Raw genomic sequence first — 22,320 nt, forward strand, 5'->3', positions numbered from 1 at the left:
CCTTAACCCTCAACTTCTCACTGTATAAAAATGTGATAAATGTAAGTTGCTCTGGATAAGGGCATCTGCCAAATGCCATAAAGGTAATCTTGATGAAAATACGTGTGGTGCATAATGAAACTGGCATCATCATGCATTGTCATATGATATTTTTTGCCATATTGCCCAATCCCTATATAAAACAAATTCAAATTGTATTTCACAAGCAATATTAAATGATATATTACATACAAGATATGAAAAGCACAAGGCACTCTATAACAAAGCTCTGAAGTATTTGAGTCAATATCACTTGTCTTAAAATCACCAAAGATCTTGCTTAAAAAATAATAACATTTGGAGTGAAGTGCCTACAATCCTGGGAAATGCAAATTAGCACATGATGAATATGCAAATTAGGAACGCCCCCAAACCTCCCACATGCCCCTTCCCCAAACAGTGGACAAGAAACATGTTGCATGAAGAACTGCTTGTACATATTGGAACATACTGGATGTTTATATCTAATCACACAATACTTCTTGCCTGTCACATGATTAATACTGACTCATTGGCTTTTCAGCTTCACCTTTTTTTTTTTTTGGAAAACAAGAATACGGCAAACTATCTACAGTGACACTTTTCACACAAGCGTGCAAACTTCTCCTGAATGGATATAATCATAAAAAAGTGAGAACTGTTAACACTTTATTAGGAATGTATGTATTAAAAATTTTTTGCATTTTTGATAAATGATAAAATAGTTAGGTCTTATGGCACACAGAAATATGTTTTTGCTCCTCGCATTCACACCTCACACACAGACTTGACAAGTTTGTCAAGGGAGGGGATTATTCATTCTTCCTTACTAAAACGTAGCAAATAAAAGAGGTTTAACCCTGTGGTTAGTGATACAAGAGGTTTAACCTGTGTGTGTGTTAGTTTGGGAATGTTGTTGTTATGCATTGGCTTGGCTTGGCTAGAGGCTGGTGGTCTTGGGGGGATTCTATGTGTGGCTTGTATGTGTTTGTCCGTTACAATAGGTGGAGGTTCTGAGGAATCAGATAAGGCCTTGTCCCATATCGGAGCCATATTCACACGTTTTGTGCTCCAATAAGAGTAATGAGCTTGGTGGACACTGAGGGTCAAGGGTGTGTGAACGCAGTCATGAGGATGCTCTCAAATCAGAATCACGGCTCAACGGTTCAATAGAAATTACCTTTGCATCACAAGAGGACTCTTGGGAATTTCATCAGCACAATTCTTTACATACAGACTTACAACCAGTTGCTTTAGGAACGATTTGGGAATTTGGGAACGATTTTTGATCTCTTGGGATCACGAAGGTGATGGCTATCAGGCTGGGAGCAAACAGTGGGAATGGGACACACCGGATCGGTCCATTCCCACACTGATGAGCCAATGATCTACTGATCACTGTGGGGACACGGATCAGACTGTAAATTAAAGGAGTGATTAGCACAATACAGCGTGAGCATACTGTCTGTCTCTTTAGCTTTTGGCACCTTGATTCATCATCTTTCATTCATTTATTCATTCATCTACACATTTTATTTTAATGCAAGTTGCTGCAGCTTTGTAAAATGACATTATTATAATGCAGAGCATTATATGGAATCCACAGAGCTTTCAAAGTGCCTCTGGACATGTTTACGATCTGAATCCAAATGTCACATGGCGTCTAAGATTTGTGGAATTATCATCTTTAACCGCTGTCTTTTTTTGTTGCAAATCGCCTCCTTTTCATTTGGCTTGAAATCAAAATGTACTCCACAGCAGTAATGTATTGTGTTTGGCTTTGCAACCAGGCCTAAACAAATGTTATTCGCTTCATCTGTCGCTCAGAACAATGATGTGGTCATTAGCAAAGGTGTGTTAACTAGCATGGTTTGTTAATTAACACAAACACATGAATATTATTAATAGAGTTTATTGTAAAAGCCATTCTTAAAGCAAATGAAGGCAGTTAATGTAGAATGACATCAACAATGCTACTTTCAACAGAGCAAAGCAGAGAATACTCTAAAAACCAGAAGCTTACCTTACAATCAGAGAATAAATCCAAGATATCCAAGAAGAACCCAAAACACACTGAACAGTGAACTGGACACACCTTCAGTATAGCACAGTAAACCCTGCCCACAGTTCACACTCTTGATTACACACCTGAGACAACTAATTAGCAATCAGCCAACAGACATCTTAAAACAATATTAAAATCAACAGTACTGAAGTCACTTAAGGCAAATAGTTCACTTAAAATCAGAAGCACCAGAGAATAATTCCCAAATCCAAATCTTACACAAGGACTTTTTACACAGAAATTAAAAGAAAAAAGTCATCGTTGATATGGTGATGTTTTCTTTGAAGGGATGTTTCATTAACATTTTTGGAAGGAGTCTCCAGTGTCAATGTTTTGTAACAGTCAAAGATAAAGCTGTGACTAAGCTTTCAGACACAGCAAAGTCGTCTAGGTAACATGACATGGCTGACACAGTGATGCTGGTTAGGAAATGGCTGTGTTTATAGCTCCTATAACGTAAATGACGACAGGAACTTAATATATGACATTAAACATAACTATAGAATGTAGGAAAAATAAAGTATTATTTTTTGGTTTGGCAAATTGCTATTATATAAGAGGAAGTAAACACTTCGGGATGTGCTTTTTAATAGAAATATTATGTAATTTATGAGCTGGTGTGACTTGGAAAATGGAAAATACTATTTGTCCCACTGACCCAAGACTTGGTCTTGGTCCTTTAAGCATTCTCAATAATATACATTTATTATCAGTGATTTAATTTAGTATTAAATATCTTACAAAACAATACAGATGAAGATAGGATTTATCCCACAATGTTATGAGAGATATGAAGCTTTTCTCCAGGCACGATGTGTGTGACTGAATACAGTGTTTTCAGTACAGCTATGACCGACAGACAACCCTTCAAATATATGAGTGTTTCTTTATCTAGCTATAGTCTCCTCTAAGGCATAGTGTTAACATAGGGCTTTTGTCACACATACACACACTCTCACACACATGCAGAATCCGAGACTTGCCTGCTCCTCTTACCATGCTCTGACCTATTAACCCAATACACACAAACATACACACTGGAAAACACGTTTGTTCACACACAATTACGAGCGCTGAGCCCTCCGATCTCTATCCACACACACGTGCTGACCCGCGTACACACACACTGGGAGTGTTGGACAGACAGACTGCCTGGCTCTCAGGCTAATTGAGTTGGGTGTGTGGCCCCGTGTAGCCGCGGCGTGACCTCGCTGTAGCCAGGGATGCCGCTGAGCTCCGGCTTTGATACATTTGATACGGTTTAAGTGTGGAATGAAGACCTAAGCCTGTTTACATTTGAACTGGATTAGCATAGGGGTGAGGGTGAGAGAGAGGGGCAAGGTGAGAGAGAATGAGCGTTGGAGTTCGAGGGAGGTGAGTAAGCAGGTTGAGCAGAACTGTTTGTTTGTTGATGTATGTAATTGAATTGGTTGAGCGGGTGCATATGGGCCCCGTGTGCTGTGATTTCGGGTGTGCTTCGGTTAGAGCATGGGTCAGGATTTTTAGCAGAGTATCAAAAGACATAAGGCTACAAAGACAAAGGGTTATGACCTAAGGCATAAACTTTTTAAGCCCAGAGAGCGGAATGCTGCCTTCCAGGTTAAAGATGAGCACATCTCTACTTTTAGGCCTAAAAACAAAAAGAAAAAAAACTGAGGACTAAAATTTTGATTTTTTTTATTGTCACTGTTTATTTTAGTGTGTTTGTGTGTTTTTCCACCATTCATCCAAAGACAAGAACAGGCCCAAACAGGAACCAGCAGAACTCCAGCAGAGTTTCTAGTTCATCTTCAAATAACTTGAGAGATAACTGGAAGAGTTGCATCATTTTAGCACACGACAAGTCCATTGTTAAGTTCAACTTGGAAGAAGTGCCTGGATTAACACTGATCCTTGGTCAGCTTGGACATTTGGTTAACCAGTTTCTCCTGGCTACAATGAAAAGGCTTCTTAATGACAGGATTTTTCATTTTTGGCAACAATAATTACAGGACAAAAAAAACTACTTAACATGCTTTTGGGAAGATTATAATAGGGCAGTGCGGTGTAACACAGCAGGGGGGGCATGGTGGTGGTTTAGTGGCTTAGTGGTTAGCACATTTCCCTCATACCTCTGGGGTTGGGGGTTTGAATCCTGCCTCTGCCCTGTGTGTGCCGAGTTTACATGTTCCCCCCTATGCTTCTGGCGGTATCCTCTGGGTACTCCACTTTCCTCACCCAGTACAAAGACATGCATTGTAGGCTGAATGGCATTTCCAAATTGTCTAGAGTGTGTGAATTGTGCCCTGTGATAGGTTGGCACCCTGTCCATCACCCTGAGTTCCCTGGGATAGGCTCCAGGCTCCCATGCAACCCTGTGTAGGATAAGCGGTACAGAAAATGGATGGTGTGGCACAGAATTCCCACCTCACAGCTCTGTGGTTTGATCCTGAGTTTGTGTCCGTGTGGAGTTCCACCTGTTGTCCCTGTGGGTTTCTTCTGGGTTCTCTAGTTTCCTCCCACTGCAGGTAGGTAGACTGGCTATGCTAAATTGCCCCAAGGTGTGTGTATGGTGCCCTGCAATGGACTAGCATCACATTTGGGATCAATTCTCTTGCCTTTCACCCAGTGTTCTCCAGAAAACAAATTACTGAATGATGAATGAATTTCACCCTGTTATTGAAATATGACAAAGCAACAACAGTAAAAGGACATCAATGCACAATCCGCTTACAAAGAAACCCTTTAAATCTGAAACCTTGCCGGGTTCGTTGTTTGTCCCTCTGGGGTAATCCTTAAAGATTCTATACAGATCCTATAACAGAATGTCTTTTTTCTAACCTTTTTTTCTATTTTCTACTATGTAAGTGTTTATGTTTGACGGCACAATCATAACACCAATGGAGAAAAGTTCCTCATGACTCATGACAGAGGGTAATGATATACTGTATGTCATGAACCTTTTTGGCTTGAAACAAAGGACAAAATTCTTTCTTTTTGGCAAAATTTAGAAGTGAAGCTCTAAAACAATAAACAAAATTCTAGTTTGTTTAAAAATACATATAGTTGCTGCTCCCTTGTGTGATTTTTGTCACTTTGTGTTTACATGTCACCATTAGTCTTTCTTAGTTTCATATTTTTATACTACTGTCAGAGTGTGTGTGTGTGTGTGTGTGTGTGAGTGAGAGAGAGAGTGAGCACATTTCTATTTGTGCCATCCCAGGCTCTAATTCACTGTGTAATGCTGTTTATTGTGGGTATCGATGTGCTTTTCTGCATTAGTTAAATGGGCCCCAGCACATTACTGTAATGGAGTGGCCGCATGAAAACACTGAGAAACCCGATCTTCCTGTCCCTCTCTCTCACTCCCTCTCTCTCACTCTCTCTGTTTCTCTCCCTCTCTTTCCCCGGTTCCTTCTCTCCCCCTCTGTCCTAAAGTAATGATTTGATGTTGCTAATGGCTTCCTAAATTTTCTAGGAAGGGCAGAACCAGTATCGTCTTTGGTTACACTGGCTGGCAGACATCCAGTGAAGGGAAGGGGGGGGTGTCTGAGAGAGAAAGAGGGACAGAGAATGAAAAAGAGAAAGAGTGAGAGCACAGTCTATGGCCTTTTCTCTTTCTTCATCTATTTATGACAAATGCCACAAAAAACAAGATTTTGCCTGACAGTGTTTCTGAAAAACTTTTTTTTTAATTTTCTTTTTAAAAAACAATCCCTCTCTTGTCTGAGACAGCTGGTGTAAATTGAATCAACTAAGTAAACTAAATAGAGAGAGAGAGAGAGAGAGGGAGAGAGAGAAGGAGAAACAGACAGTTAGAGAGACAAAGAAAGACATTGAGAGGTGAGATACAGTAAGAAAGAAAGAGAGACAGAACATAGAAATACGGAAAAAGAAACTTTAAGATAAAGATGGAAAGATAGAGAGAGAGAGAGAGACAGTCAGCACAGAAAGAGAGAGAGACTTTGACTTTTGACACTCCTTTATTTTAACCATTCATGATGTATCCACCATTTTACATCAAATAACTAGCATTTTCTAATACCTACTTAAATAAATAGATAAAAAAAACAGTTAAATGCATAAATAAAAAGGTAAGTAAACACACCAATATGTAATGATTAAAACAGTAATAATTTGATTTAAAAAGTCAATTAAAATCTTATTTAAACCTTTTCATCCAAACTCCAGTGCAAAGACAAGTTCATCGTTTAAAACAGAACACATTGCTTCACTGTAGCACCAAGTTTACTTGAATTTTTCTAGTTTCTTCATGCATTTATAAAAGTTAAAATCAACAAATCTTTGAAAGGTCCTTGTCACATTGTGTTGTGCATTTTGTGTCACTTTGAGAGAGAGATAGAGAGAGAAAGAGAGAGAAAGTGAGAGATCTGTGATCCAAAGAGGCAGCCGGTGGTGAGGTGTGACAGGCCAACACACACACATGCACGCAGACACACATGCGTGTGCACACACACGAACACAGGCACACAGACACACTGGGACCTGTGATATGAACCGCATAATGCCTTGTATTGTTGCGATTAGCACTAGCTCTCTGATTCAACCCTGATGAAAGAGACCCGGCTACATGCCAGTTAATATGTACATAAAATGAGGGAGAGATTGATCCGCCTTTGTGTGTGCGTGTGTGTATTGTGACTTTGGCAAATGGTGTCCAGCTCACATGATGGCCTATGGCAACCCCTAACAAACCGTGTAGGCGCCAGCAGAAGGAGGGAGGCACCGACGACAGAGGGGCCGAGCGGCTCGGGGTGCTGACTGGAGTCACATGACAAGGAAAGTTTCCAGCCAAACTCCCTCCCTTTACACAATGGAGTATTAATGCTGATGACACATGACCTGAGCTGAGGCGGTGTGTGTATCTGTGTGTGTCCGCGTGTGCAGCTGTGTGTGTGTGTGTGTGTGTGTGTGTGTGTGTGAGGCCTTCATGCTGAGAAATGGATCTTTAGTCTGGGTCAGCATGGTTGTTTGCATCCCTGTCTTTCTCTGTTCTCCTTTAACACACAAAAATGCATTACACACAAAGTTGTAGACCAAACCTAATTAAACATTCCCACCAGATTTTTTCCGGTAATGATGATTTTCTTCATACTCAGGTTGAGAAATACTAATTAGCCATAAATCACCAAGTGTATTCACCGCACAGCAAAACTCCATACAAGGCAAAGAGATGAACAAAATGATGACTAAATGGTGAAAGAGTGCCTCTGAAGAAATATTCTAGTAATGCGCCTCAGCCAATGCAGGAAGTCAGCTACCATACACGCATTCCGAACTCCTTTTATAGGGTGCCATTTCTTTTGCCCTAAGTGAGTGGCTGGTCTCATTTATCTGAATTTTTGGATTTCTGGATGAAATGACAGATTTTCCCGAAATGTTCATTAGATTTGTGTGTGTAATTGAAATAAAGAACTGATTTCAGCTTAACGTAATCTGTAGATAAAATTGCAGTAACTCATCTGCAGTTATATAATTTATCAGCTGAGGTTTACATTAGTGAGTCTCCATATACGTAAATTTACACAAACTCAGGAGCTTGTAGTACCACATTTTTGTGTAAATGCTCCTCCAAACAATTTACGAATAAATTCATTCGTATCTAGTTTAATAAATGAGGCCCAATGTACGTAACACTGATTCCTAAGGCTACGTTCAAAATAGCATATTCACACTAAACTCTGTGAAATCGTGATGAAGTTTCATCTTAATATTGCAGATAACTGAAATTTTTACCCTGCTAAATTGCCTAAGTACATGAAAACGCTAATGCTAGCACACAACTATTTAGCGATCCCTGCAAACCCTGCAGAACGTATTTTATTGACATTATTGACTATTAGCAGTCTATTATTAACATAGTAATACACTTAATATTAATATTCTTCTAATTCTAATTCCTGACTGGCTCTGGAGATTTACTTGACACAGAACAGGAAATTAGCAGTTTATGCTAGCTGTGTCATATAGGGATACATTCATACATTTACAATTTATTTAATTCAATTTAATTTGAATGTATTTAATGCATTTAATGTATTTGAATGTATTTTTAATACAACTAATACATTAGTAATATTTATATGTAACATATAGCCTGAGAACATATTGTATATGTAGTGGATACAAGGCTGATGATATTTAAACTCTATATGTTAAAATGATTTTGCTGTATCAAGAACTACACAGAGACAAGTCATTTTAATGTGAACAGGTTCTCCAGGAAAAGTAAAAAAAAAGAAGAAAAAAAAAAAAAAAACATCTCACAAAGTGTTAAGTTACTACACCATCATGGGTATTGAGCAAGATACAGTGACTAGGATAATTTCAGATTTCAACAACAGGACTTTGGTCTGAAATTGTGAAAATTCTGAAAAAATAAATGTAACATACTATAACATACTGTAAGTGTTATAACACTATAAGCTATAACATACTGTAAGTGATACCTGGAACTTATTTCATGAGATAGGAAATTTTGGAAATTAATTAACTTCACAGTAGAAGTAACTCTGCTTCGTGTCAGGTCACATCACACTACAGTGTCATTGATTACTTTCCTATAACTGATTGTGTTTTATTCCTTACATAACACATGGCTAGTAAAATGGCAATGTTGCCAAGTTTGCCAAAGCTCTACAAAAACAAATGTATTCTGATTTGAACTATGTTGAAATATCAGTCACATTATAGCATTTGAAAATGCATTCCATGACTTACAAATAATGTTACTCAAAAACAGTCTGGCAGCATTGAACAAACTAACGCATCACATTGTTAGACAAAAAGAAGACTTGCAAAGAGAATGAAAAAAGAGCACTGAGCGAGAAGGAGTGAATCCTTTTAATGTTTAGACTGATCGATGGAGAGCCTGGAAGAAGACAGAGTGAGAGAACAGAGCAGCCTTTCTCAGCACATGGCTCTGGTTCTCACAGGCCTAACTGGGCTGTCATGTCCAATGCGCTCGGTTCATTAATCAGCGCAAGGGTGCGAGCTTGTGTCCTAATGTTTACCCAGTGCCACACTGATCTCTGCCCGCTGGCCACACACACAGAAGTTTGACGGCGTGCTGTGAAATGGGCCTGACACTGTGTGTGTGTGTGTGCGTGTGTGTGTGTGTGTGTGTGTGTGTGTGTGAGGGATATTATAATGATGTGGCTGCGTATGAGTGAGGGCCAGCTAGAGATAGAGGAAGATGACTCAAACATGCTATCACAGGTCACTTTTTGTTTTTCACACGCCTTGTTTATCTTGCATTTGAACCATAGTCACACCATCTAAACCGAACCCAAGCATTACACTTAAACCTAGCTGTGAACGCTCCATTAGACTTCCAGTGGTCTTGCAGTCAAAACAGTGTAACATTTCTGAGAACCTTATTCTGCGTTTTCACCCAAAATGACCACGTGTCACTGAACCCCCGGAAAGACATAACAGGAAACCATGCAGGCTAAAGAAAATGCTAGTCTCAGTGCTGGGCACCTCCAGTTCCATAAGGATGTCTGGTTAGTGGAAAATATGACTTTGAAATTGAATATAGTGAAATATGAGTGGTTGTGGTGGCTCCAAATTTTTGTCTATGCACAGAAAAATTCTACATTTAGTCTTTATGACTGCTCGAATAATCCACAAGTGGTGCTAATTGGCAAGCTAAGCATTAAGAAGTCCCAAATAATGGCTTTTTCAGCAAAGGTCATTTGATTTATTTTTTTAATTTAATCTTCAATACACTGAAAAAATTACTGGAGTGCAATTACTGGAGTTCACAAGAAAAGTGTGGTAATTCATTTCACACACAAAAAAATCTTAGTAAATTTAACGAAGCATATTTTAAGTAAGTTTTACATAGCACCAAGGATTATGCTTATAAAAATTTTAAGCAAATTTAACTAGCAGTTTTCTTTTTTTATAAGTACATTTTACTCAAATTTGAGTTAAAGGAGTTACACAAATCTCAACACTGTAATATTTACACATAATCTAAACATTATCACATAATCTACTTAAATGTTTCTAACACATTAATGGCTCTAGCCAAAAGTATCATTCCAATGAGTAAATGCACTTCCATCAGGCTTCCTAAAGACCGAACTGGTAGAACCCAAAATGACTACTTAACTGAATAAAACACATGCACACACACACACACACACACACATACAGACAGACACACACACACACCATACACCTGACTGAGAAACACAAAGAGATTGAACCATGAAAACTTTACTTAAACGCTTGATCGTTCAAAACATTTCATAATACAAAAGTCTTAGGCCATAAAGCCAAGAAAAGAAAAAAAAAAGAAATATTGAAAACAAACCATCCATAATGCTGAAAATTACATTTCTGTGAACAAATATGCAAATCAAATCAAATGCAATTGGTTCAAATAAATATTACTTCTTTTTTTCTAGTTTGTGAAAGTAAGTACAATATACACTTTGGGCTTTAGCTGCATATTCACATGAATTAATTTAGTACAGAACTTAAAGCATTTAAGCAATTCTAATAATTTGCTTTTTTGTGTAAAATTCACAGATTTGTTTTTGTCATATTTACTGAAGATTTTTGAATCATTCAGTGTATCTTGGTCACAGCCATGATGGATCCAGATCCCATGGCAGAAAATACCATAGATGGACACTGGCAATTTAGCCAAGCCTCCAGTTAGTATGTTTTTAAGAGGTGGGAGGAAACTGAAGTACTCAGAAGAGACCTACAGTGAGAAGTGGAGTGAGAAGTGGAGAACACGACAGTACCAGGAACTTCAAATTTTAATCTGTCCTTTTCCTAATTGGGCTTGACTTGTTGGTTCAAAATAAGTTCATTTTGATTGGTCACAAAATTACATTACCATCAACTACTTGTGCCTTGGGAGGTCATTTACCACACACAGTTGGCATAAATCCCAGCCTCATTTTTAATGGCTTCGTAAAAATGTCTGATGTCCCTCAAGAACCCGGTTCTATGAGAGAACACAATGCTAACGGCTTTATACTTATTATTATACTGGTCAGGAATCATCAGCATTATAGGAATGGAATGAATTTTAGAATTAGGGGAAATGGAACAAGCTTTACAGTCTTACTCAGCAAGTCCGTCACTCTTCCTCTTCGCCCTCTCTCTCTCTCTCACCCCTTTTTTGTATCCCTTGATCACTCCTTTTTCCCTTCATGCCTGCATTCCTTACGGTTTTGTTCCCCTGCCAAGGAAACAAATCAAAAGCCCTCTACTTTTTTCTTTGTCTCTCTCTCTCTCTCTCTCTCTTTCTCTGTCTGTCTCTCTGTCTCTCTCTCTCTCTGCTTCCTCCTGACAGTGCAGTCCAGTGTGGACCCTCTGGTGTGTGCACACTCCTCCATGACCTGAGCAACTGATGATGTCATTGCCAGTTGACCCCAGGGCGAGTGTACTCGTGGCTGTCCTCGCGCATGCTACGGGTGGGAGAGGGCCAGTAAGACGAGCTCGCTTCCTTTTGTTTGTTGAGCTGTTCTCCCACCCTGGCTGTGCAAAAGTTTTTTCTCCTTTTATAGAGCATGTTTCATGGCAAATTAAAGCTTGATCTGTTGCCTCTGCCCTCCAGCCTTTCCTTTTCTATTGATGTCAAATGATTCTGTGTGCTTCATTAAGACTCCTTTTACAATGTTCTCTTTGCTTTGACTTTGCTGTGACATCTCAAGTGGACGGTCACAATGACTATGCAAGGGTGGTCCAACAGAAAAACATAGCCTTCTCAATGTGTGTGCGGGTGTGTGTGTGTGAGAGAATGTGTAGTTGCTGTAGTTCTTCAAAATAACAATGACTTTTCTTCTAAGTAGTCCAACGGTGGCAGATTAGGCAATCAGTGAAAAAAATACCTAGTGTGAATTTCTTTGAATTTCTCTGCTATAAGTATTCCATGGTTCCTGGTTTGATCCTAAGCTCTGTGTGGAGTTTCACATGTCCTCTCTGTATCCGTGCGGGATTCCTCCAGATTCTCTGGTTTCCTCCCACCTCCCCCAAAAACATGCCGGTAGGACTAGCCTCTAAATTGTTCCTAGGTGTGAATGAGTATGCAAATTATATGTGTGCATTGTGCCCTCTGATGAACTGGTATCCCATCCAGAGTATATTCTCACCTGCACCAGCAGCCACGTGACATTTGCGAAAGAGCTGACTCATTTTATATTTACATTTAAGACATTTGGCAGACACCCTTATCCAGGGCGTTACAATTATCTCGTTTATACAACTGAGCAGTTGAGGGTTAAGGGCCTTGCTCAAGAGTGGCAGCCTGGCAGTGCTGGGATTTGAACTCACAACCTTCCGAGCAGGAGTCCAATGTCTTTGAGCTGACTCTTTTAGCCTCTTTGAGCCGACTCTTTTAGGTGACCGTTGAGGGACTTGCATATCTGAAGAACCATAACAGACCATAACAACCTTTCCTAATAATTTAGTATTATTCATGATACTCTTTATTATTAAAGAGAATCATGAATACAGATGCATTTTATTATTCATTAATCACGAATTGAGCAAAAGTGACTGGAATGCTTTTAGTGAATTTTATCAACACCTGAGTTGTTTGACACTTCATAATGATTTAGAACCAGTTCTTGTCAGAATCTTAAGATGTGTGTTTGACCTATTTGTGTTTGACCTATTTCCTCTATTTGGCAGCATGTTGGTCCACCATACTGCTTTTATAATAATATATATACTGCGTGTAGTGTATAACAGTTATCAGGATAAACGGACAGGAATCTTCAAATTGTACTTTAATGAAAGTTAGGCACAAACACAGCAGTAACAATAATATTAATGCAGGAATATTTAATATATTTGCCAATTAAAATATGTAGTGCCTTCGCTGGTTTTATTAATATTAATTTATCAGTAATCACTTTAACCTGGTCAAATGAATCAAAATTTTAAAAAAAAATTATGAGGGATAAGTTTAAGCTTGTAGCTTTTCTTCCTATTTAATTTGTATTTTTTGCCATTTATTTTTGTGCAATTTCTGTCATTAATCTTTGCTTTTTGTGATTTTGTGATTTTGTGAGTCTCAAGAAGTACGGGGAAAAAGGCTGACTTGTCATCCTAGTAATAACAGTTCATTTGAACAAACCGTTAGAAGCTCACAGATTCTGTTGCCCACATTGCATCATAGGTTATCAAACCATATATTTTTACTGAGAAAATCTGTAGAAAATGTGAGTGAAAGATTACTAAGTGTGATTCAGTTTCCAAACCTACATGAAACATTGAAGAGTCAAAGATGATTCTTATCAACGTCTTATGTTCGGTTAGTGGTCACTTCCACGTACATTTAACCACCAACCATAACGTCTGGTGCCATCTCTTTCCCTCTCGCTCCACCATAGTCTCCTATCATGTGAGATTTTCCACTGATACAGTCCTAAACACACACACCACAGGGCCCTTGATAAGGCCCTTCTCCGAGTCTGCGTTCAACCAGCGTGTCATGCTGACGAGGACAAGCCTTTATCGGTGGCGATGTTCATGCTGGAAACAGAGATCGCATCTTATTGATGACAATCCTGCACTGCTCCAGTACCATCACACACACTGGTTCTTATACACAAGCACATTCACACATGGTTAAGTCAAATGCAACCACATCTGTTTGTTTACTTTTTGCTCTCAAGTAAATGTGTGCACACAGACATGCAGAGTATATTTCACCTTGGAATGACAGATTAAAAGTTGAAAGAGATCAGCATACTGCAAAAGAGAGGGAGAGAGAGAGAGAGAGCATATGTGAGGAGTGATGTTGAGACACATCGTTCGGCTCACATATTTTTTTGGAGATTGTCATTTCCGACTATTTTGCAGATGCATATCAAATTCTGCAATCTGCCTCAGGGAGATAAGGCCCACGAGATGCTGGAGTTGCAACATCCCACAGAGCGAGCAAGACAGCGCAGAGAGGTTCTCATAGTGATCTCGGAAGAGATACTGCTCTTCCAGCACCCTCAGCATCACTGATTACCATGCTAATCTTACAGAGACTGGCGTCTGCCAGGCTTCTGCTCAAACAGACATAGGAACATTGCCCTATCACGTGCAGGAACCATAACCATGCTACTAGCTTAGGAAAAGAGAGGTTCATGATGGAACTATCCAATTTGAAAAATGGCAGACTTAAATCTCAAGGCTTCATAACAACTCCATGTATTTCCAGTCCAGTCTAGAACTTGAACTTGGTGTCTGCTGGGGTTAGACTTAAACCAACCTAGGAACATGGCCCTGTCACATGTAGGAACATTTCCAAGCTGAAATGTGGCAGGACAGTCTTAAATCTTAACGCTTCATATCAGCTTCATATACTTCCAGGCCAATTTAGAATGTGGTGTCTTGTCCCATGCATGAACCGTAGCTGGCCTACAAGAGGAGAGGTTTGTGATGCAGGTATGTGAACTGAAGGATGGGAGTAAAGTCTCAAATAATGGCTCTATATGGTCTCAGTCCAATCAATATCTTTAACATGGCACATGATTCTTTTGCATGCCGGAACCATAATCATGCTACTGGCCTAGGGGATAAGAAGGTTATGTTGGAAGTATCCAAGTAAAAGAATGGCAGTAAAATCTCTGATCTCAAGGCTTCCTTGGAGCTCCATATCCTCTGAGTCCAGTTAACCTCCTTGAACTTGATGTCTGCCAAGATTGGGCCCAAACATGGGCCTCTTGCATGCTGGAACCACAACTGTACAACAAGAAGATGAGAGATTGTGATGCAAGTATCTAAGCTGCAATATGCCAATAACCTCTTAAATCTCAGGGCTTCATAAGAGCTCCCTATGCTCTCTGATCAGTCTAGACCAAGAACTTGGCATCTGCTAGGCTTAAAGAGACCTAGGAACATGGCTGAACTGGGTGCATGAACGATAACTGTGCTATTGGCCCAGGAGAGAAGAGGCTTGTGAAGCTGAAAGACGGCAGTAAAGTCTCAAATCCCATGGCTTTGTAGGAGCATCATATGCTCTCAGTCTAGTCAGTGTGGCTCAGGTCAGTTTGAATTTGAAGCCATAGGCTTAAAAACAAATGAACTGATAAACCAGTGACTGCAGAATCCATCATTCTTGTTGCTCCAGTGATCTTGCAAAAATGAATTATTCATCCTCTTTTCACCAATCCAGTAAATCAGTTGTGCTTGCCTTGAATCTTCAAACACTGCCAGCTCTTATAGAAGAAAAGCATTCCATGGTTTATGTTTTCATGACAATGCAAAGAAATGACTCAAGACCTGGATGTTTAGATTCATAGGATGGTGAGATGGTGGTAGACAAGACACAACAAAAAGCAGAGGCATGTGTAAATAAGGTTGATGTTTCCCTAAACTGAGCCAAGGCTTGCTCTACATGAATGAGAAGCCAAAGCTTTATCAAATGAGGCCTAGCAATCTTGGTATGCCAGGCTTTCTGATCAAACCCAGAGCTTGACTTCTTATCCATGGGGGCTAGGGGGCAAACAGAGAAAGTGCTCAAATCTGCCCTGAAATAAGACTTCACTTGTGCCTGGGACATTATTGTTCAGGGCAGCGTCTCTCTCTTTTTCTCTCTTGCATCATTGAATAAGTGAAACATTGAGGCCCAGATTCTCTTCAGGTATCCAAAGTCCCAGAGGAGCCCCGGCTGCCCTATGTCTGCTCGGATCCGGGCTACCACTGAGGCCTCACGGGGAAGATCTAGCAACAGACACCAGGTCCTCTCCATCTCTCTCTCTATACCTCCACCACCCACGTCCGGCTGTGGGCCAGTTTGGCCTGGCTTCACCCTCTCTGGTTACCTGCCTGTGAAAGCGAATGGGGTGCGGATGGGGATAGCCTGTCCAGACTGTGGCTCCCCTGAGCCTGCTCTGGCATTAGCACTTGCCCCCTTCGCTCTATCAATGAGAAGCTGGATGAATGCAACTGTTTGTGCACAGACAGCAGGGATGAATTTGTCTGCCTTAGAGAAGAACAGGAAGGCCTGAATACGTTGCCTCCTGGGAGGGTGCCATGAATGGTGAGACCATCTCAGGTGGTATGGATTAATGGCGTAGGAGTTGGTGAATGTTAATTCCCACAGGTGAGACTGCTCTCAATCGTAGTCTCATCCTCACTGAAATTGGTTCTCTCATTTGAATGCTGCCTGGACTCTAACCGTTCTTGAGCTGTTGATGCTCAAATAAGGCACACATTAGCTTAAGATTATATGTAAGGGATATGTTTTCAAAAGCCATTCAAAGATCGTCATAACTTGAATATTTTATGTGCCCACTCAAGTTATGTATTGAAAACTTGCAATGCTAGTTCTCTCAGATTTTCAGATTAATGCTAGCACAACAGAGACAGTAGGCTATAGCAAAGACTCAACCATTGCCTACATTGCCCTAGCTCCAAGATTACTCTCTAAAGCAGGATTAATAGTAATAATTTAAATTCTAAATTAACAGCACTCCAAATTATAATTTCAGATGATTAGTTACCATAACTGAGAAACTTGGCTATAACAAAAAAAAAAAAAAAAAAAAAAGACTTTATTAATGTTCCTGTTCTTGACAAGTCTCAGAGCTGGTTCTACCTTTTGCCTAGCTATAAGATCACACTCTAAGGCAGGATTAGTAGTGATGCTCAGTTTTTACTTTTTATTTTTTTTGCAAGTTATCTCAGATGATTAGCTAGCACAACTTGTCTCAAAGCTAGTTCTACACTATGGCTAGCTACAAGATCACTCTCTAAAGCAGAATTAGTAGAAATGTGCACTTAAATTCTAAATTAACAGCATCCTAAATTATAATCTCAGATGATTAGCTACCACAACGGATAAACTTGGCTATAACAAAAGTGAAGATTTTAATTATTTAATTTTTGCTATTTCTCTCAGATGATTAGATAGCACAAATGAGAGTGTCAAACTAGCCAAACAATTGGGCTAGGTCTACATTGTGGCAAGCTCTAAGGTAGGTTCAGCAGTAGTGCTATTTCTGATACATACCATTCCTGAGGATGTCAAATACTAATTCCATTTGGTAAGGCATTATTTCGGTGCTAGCTCTTAGGGGTGGCTCCCATCTAACCTTCAGATCAGTTCCAACTCTCTCGGGTGTAAGATGGCTCAATGCCGCTCGTCCCAGGTGAGAAAAGTGACCTATTTTCAGCTAGCATAGCAATCAGAAATGCCCTCTTCATCCATCTAAACTACACTCAAGCCAGAACAACTACTATAAAATATAGCACTAATATACCTAATATTGCAACTGTTTAAACACAAACACACACTCAAAATGCAGTGTACATATAGTGGCATCTCATAGGAGTAGTTTTACCACAGTTTAGATATAATTTACAGCTGTTTTCGATAGCAGTTAGCAGTTGTTTAAATGCAACTTCAGGAGACACCGAATTGAAATTCTCTAACGGGCAGTTACTTTCACAACATCGTAGGTCTTGCATCAATATGAAAAACCACAAGAAGCAATAAAAGTGGCTCATAACCACCAGTATTCATGTGAAACTCTTCTGTGAATTGTACTATTCCTTTTCTCTTTTTCACTTCTCTGCTGTTATGCACCGAGTCAGAGTGCTGTCCAAAACTGATGGTTCGGAGAAACATACGCAGGTGTATGACCTACATGCAACCTGTCTGTACTGCCAAGCATGACGATTTACTGCAAGTTTCACAGCAGCTTTCCGTCATCAATATATAACATGTTTGTAGACTTGTGACTCGGTTGGAAATAATAATAATGAAGTGGAAGTATTTCCTGCTTGTCATTTTCACTTCCTGTTTTCTGTATTTGGGGGGGTTTAGACACATATGTGCTTTATTAAGTTTAGGACCAGCTGTGGTGGTGATATGGGTGAACTAGAGAGCAGAGGGTATCAAGACTGGGAAGAGAAGTCTAAAAAGAGTTACAGGAAATATATGGTTAAAATGCTAATGTTTTTTTCATATCTGCACACTTGACGCATTACTGTATCTCTACAGATGTTATATACTTTGTCTTGCTCTGTAACACTTAAATGTTCGAATGGAAATTAAAGTACATTTTTATTAATAATGATTATTGATAATGTCAAAACTTACCAAGCAGATCTACTTGCATTTTCTCATTTTTTATTACTTTTAAGGAAGTAAACTGCCATATGGTCTTGTGACGCGTCGTAATTAGCATGACTCCATGGAAACGTTCAGTTTAAGCAGAAGACCTTGAGTAAAACCCGAGACAGTTTGAATTGATTATTTTGGAGCATGACATGGTCATAACTACACCAAAATGTTTATTATAGCATTATAGAATTTAGTTCATTATAGCAGAATGCATATGGAATCATCTATAGATATGGATGCAACACATAAGCAACGTGCATGCGTAGCTGTTGTGGGAAAATAATCAATGACAGAGTTGCTTATTTTACAGTAACACTACATCCCAAAATGTTTTATTCCTCTTATATGACAGCAATTTGCCAACTCTAACAATTTTTATTAATTAAAAACGACGGGTTGTACTTTTTATCGTTTACAGTTACATTTATTGTTGTGGAATGTCCGTGAAACAAGTTAGTTCCTCTTATCACTGATTTTATAGCTGCACTTGTCTCTTTTTTTTCTCTTGAAGTTAGTAAGTCAAAAAAATGCCATTTTTCATGTTAGTAACAAACCGAAAATTCTTTTGCCCTGAAGGTTTTCTTGTGTTAGAAGATCATTACAGCCTTACCCCTGACTGTTTCAGTGCTGACAGTGGAGACTCCAGAAATGTTAAATAAAATGATAATCTTGCAGAAAACTTCACCATATCAACAAATGATCACTTTTTAAAAATTTGTTTATGCAGGGCATGCTCCATATAAGTCCCTGTTCTTCAAAGTTGTTACTATAGATAACACAGTAACTATACTATAACATAATAAAATCAGTGCATTATATATATATATATATATATATATATATATATATATATATATATATATATATATATATATATATATATATATGTATGTTATCATGTGATTTGTCTTGCAGCCAGAACTACTGTCAGAGCTGCTGTTATAGGAAAATAATCAACACCTTCTGACCAAACAGTTTGAGAATTCAATATCACTGTGGTGTAATATGTTTTCTCTAAGCTGCATAACACTCTCAGCCTTGGTCAATTGAAGGTCATTATGAGCTTGCTTAAATTAAGCACTCAGCAAAGAACAATATCCTGGTGTTTACCGAGGTAAATTGCCAGCGCCCTTGAGCTCATGCAACTCACGCTAGTCTCCGTCTAGGCTTTACATTGGCTGCGATTACTTCTCTGCTGTTTAAAACAATAGCGTTAAAGAAGGTCAGGAAACTGGGAGGAATAACAGTGAGGAGGGAAGTTAGGAGAAGTGTTGCTGGTTTTCTCATGGCCTTGCCACAGTCCCTCAGACAGGGAAAGAAAAGTTCAAGATGGAGTAATTGGTTTCCTCTTCTACTCTAGTAAAGCGCTTAGGGCAAGGATTGCATGCTGCAGATACAGCTGGTTTTGTGAGTATGTGTGTATGCAGAGAGAGGGAGAAAAAGGAAGGGACATATTCTGTACCTGTAGAATGTGTGACCTCCTACACAGTGTTCTTGAGCTATTGAGCAGTGTCACTGTTACTCCTCCCCTTGGCTGGCATTTCACTACCAAGGGACTGTGCTTCTATGAATTTCGGTGGCCCCTGAAAAGAGGAAGTTCAGCTAATAATACCCAGTTAATTCTGCACAGCGATGTAGAGTGTGTGTGTGTGTGTGTGAGTGTATGTGTGTGTGTGTGTGTGTGTGTGTGTGTGTGTATCCGTCTGTCTCATCTGAGCCAAGCTGCTAAGCCTCTCAAAGAGCCGAAAAAGAGCCAAGTGATGTCTGTAGTAGGTCCAGCATTTATTCTCTCCCGCTCTCTTTTTTTTCTCTATTTGTAATCTTTCTTATTAAATGCAATGCTGTTTCAAAATGAGCATTTCGATATTTAACCACTTCAAACATTATCTTTTGTACAAAACAATAAACAAACATTCGTCACCAATGCAAGTGAGCATTTTTACGGAAGAAATCACCACATTTCGTTCCAAACGATGTCAAAATGAGTGTGACATGTTGACATAAAAGCTGAAGTGTTTGCACTTTTAAAAACCCAGGAGAGGAAGTGACATAGACAGTGCTGGAATAAGGATATGTCTCCTTATTTTCCTCTGTGGGGGAGATGGAAAGAGAAAGGGAGAGACAGAGAGAAGAGCTAGAAAAAGGGAGGGTATGTTCCGTTAAAGCAGTTCTCCAAGGTCAGGCGTGTGACCCCGGGCGTTGGGAGAGACCCACGGCTGAACTGCACTCTCCTCAGCTTTTATCTTTCATCTCGAGCTCCATAACTCGGCTCTGTGTGGGGACGGCCGGCGTACCTTTTGATTCTGTTAATTCAATTTAATACATAAACAAATACATGAGAGCGAGGAGGGAGAGTGAACACAGGGAGATGAAGGGAGATGCAGGAAGAGGGAGAGGATGAAAAGAAGAGAGGTAAAGGCACAGGGGGTCAGGGAGGAGAAGAAGAGGAAGAAGAAGAAGAGGAGGCTCGTCTCGATAATGGCTCTAATAAAGCTCTCACGGAGAAGAAGACAAGAGGCCACCATGCTGCTCCTAAAGCGGTGATCATAAGTTTCCCTGCACTATATTACACAGCCATTAAACGAGCAGTGCTACATCTTATTAGTCATGATTTAGCCTCTTCATTAGGGAGGTAACATATTGTTATGGGTTAGGAATGCAACTATGTTTGCTGTTTTTGTTCTGCTTCTTCACAAGATCAAGATATTCAAAGGAATCCAGAAAGCTCATAAAGACATAGACAAATACACAAACATGCACGGAGGGCACCACGCGAGAGCGTCACAGTGGCTCGTCTTCAGCGATGAATAAAGCAGCTCTTTCTCCCTCTGCCGTCTCTCTGACGCGGGCAGATCCTTTTATTATTTTGGGGAAGACAGCTCTTTCCCTTTGGAGGGGCCTCACTTGAGTCCGGTGGACATTTCATGCTCTGGGAGCCCAGCCAAATGGAACCACACACACACACACACACACACACACGACAAACAGAAAAAGAAAAACTCTAACAAGCGAACATTAAGCAGGGAAATAGAGGCTGTTACAGTAATGAAAGATTTTCATCCAGGCCTGCCACCACTATTTCAGATTTTCAACCAGTTCAGTGATGTGAGGATTTGGGTGTGGATGAAGAGCTTGATTTCTGTCACTTGGATTCTTTTCTGTGTAGGCATATGACATTTAGGCTTTTAGTGTCGTCAAGCTCCACTGAAGCAATGCATTGTTTCCTGAAACTGTCACAGATGTTATTAATCTTGATCTTCATATATGGTTGTCAAATAATGTATTTTTTGTGGTAAAGGCAGCAGGTGCTAGAAAATGTCACAATTACTGATGATCCTTCATGTAAACAAGTTATTCTCATTCTAGTATTTATTCTTTAGCTAAACTTGTCATAAGCGTGATAATTTCCATATATTAATAAAATCTTCTTCTCTAGTTTTGCTGAGAGCTCACAAAAGTGTTAAAAGTCTCACTTGTTAGTTACTTGCTAGTGCTTTCAGTACCGGTAAGGAAGATTGACGCTAACAATGGCTCATAGGTCAGACAAGTTGCTAGCTAGCTAAGCACATGACAATTGTAGGGATATGGTAGGTAGATAAGATGAGTGTAAATGATCTTAGCTAGCTAATAAACTTCATTAATGAGGTAGTAGTGACTGAATGTGTGCTGTGCTATGCATGTAGGGAGGCCCCTAAAATAATTACTCACTTGGCAGATGTTTTTCTCCAAAAACAACTGAGCTATGAAGATTGGGGGTCTTGCCGTTCTGGGATTTGAACTCCAATCCAAGTGTAGAGTTTTAACCACTGAGTCACCACTGTTCAACATTTGCTTGTTTAGTTCTGCATTGGAGCTACAAGTCAAATTTTTAAATAGCCATTTTGTAAAATAGTAAAATATAGCACATATTTACTAACGATATTTCCATCTGCATAACTTCTGGCATTATATTGCTACAGAATGTATTTGTCTCTGTTGTGAATTTAAACAACATATTCCATCTTAATGTAATGATACCAAATAGTGCTAAGTAATAAAATGATTCAAGTTATCCAAATTGGCTACCACCACCATGTTTCATATATCGTAGTATGTGTCACTGTTATTACATAACTACTTAATCACAATTATTTAAAGAAAT

At 39.4% G+C, this 22,320-nt stretch overlaps 1 long non-coding RNA gene across 1 annotated transcript in view; it reads right to left on the minus strand.

Moving 5' to 3' along the window:
- LOC128317085 (uncharacterized) overlaps window positions 1-2,104 on the minus strand; it is a 53,757-nt gene extending 51,653 nt beyond the window's left edge. Inside the window, exon 1 of the long non-coding RNA XR_008300570.1 lies at window positions 2,042-2,104. This is a non-coding gene — a long non-coding RNA (uncharacterized LOC128317085). The remainder of the gene's footprint in view (window positions 1-2,041) is intronic.
- Between the last annotated feature and the right edge of the window lie 20,216 nt (window positions 2,105-22,320).

This window comes from Pangasianodon hypophthalmus, chromosome 20 (assembly GCF_027358585.1).
Source record: "Pangasianodon hypophthalmus isolate fPanHyp1 chromosome 20, fPanHyp1.pri, whole genome shotgun sequence".
Taxonomy (NCBI): domain Eukaryota; kingdom Metazoa; phylum Chordata; class Actinopteri; order Siluriformes; family Pangasiidae; genus Pangasianodon; species Pangasianodon hypophthalmus.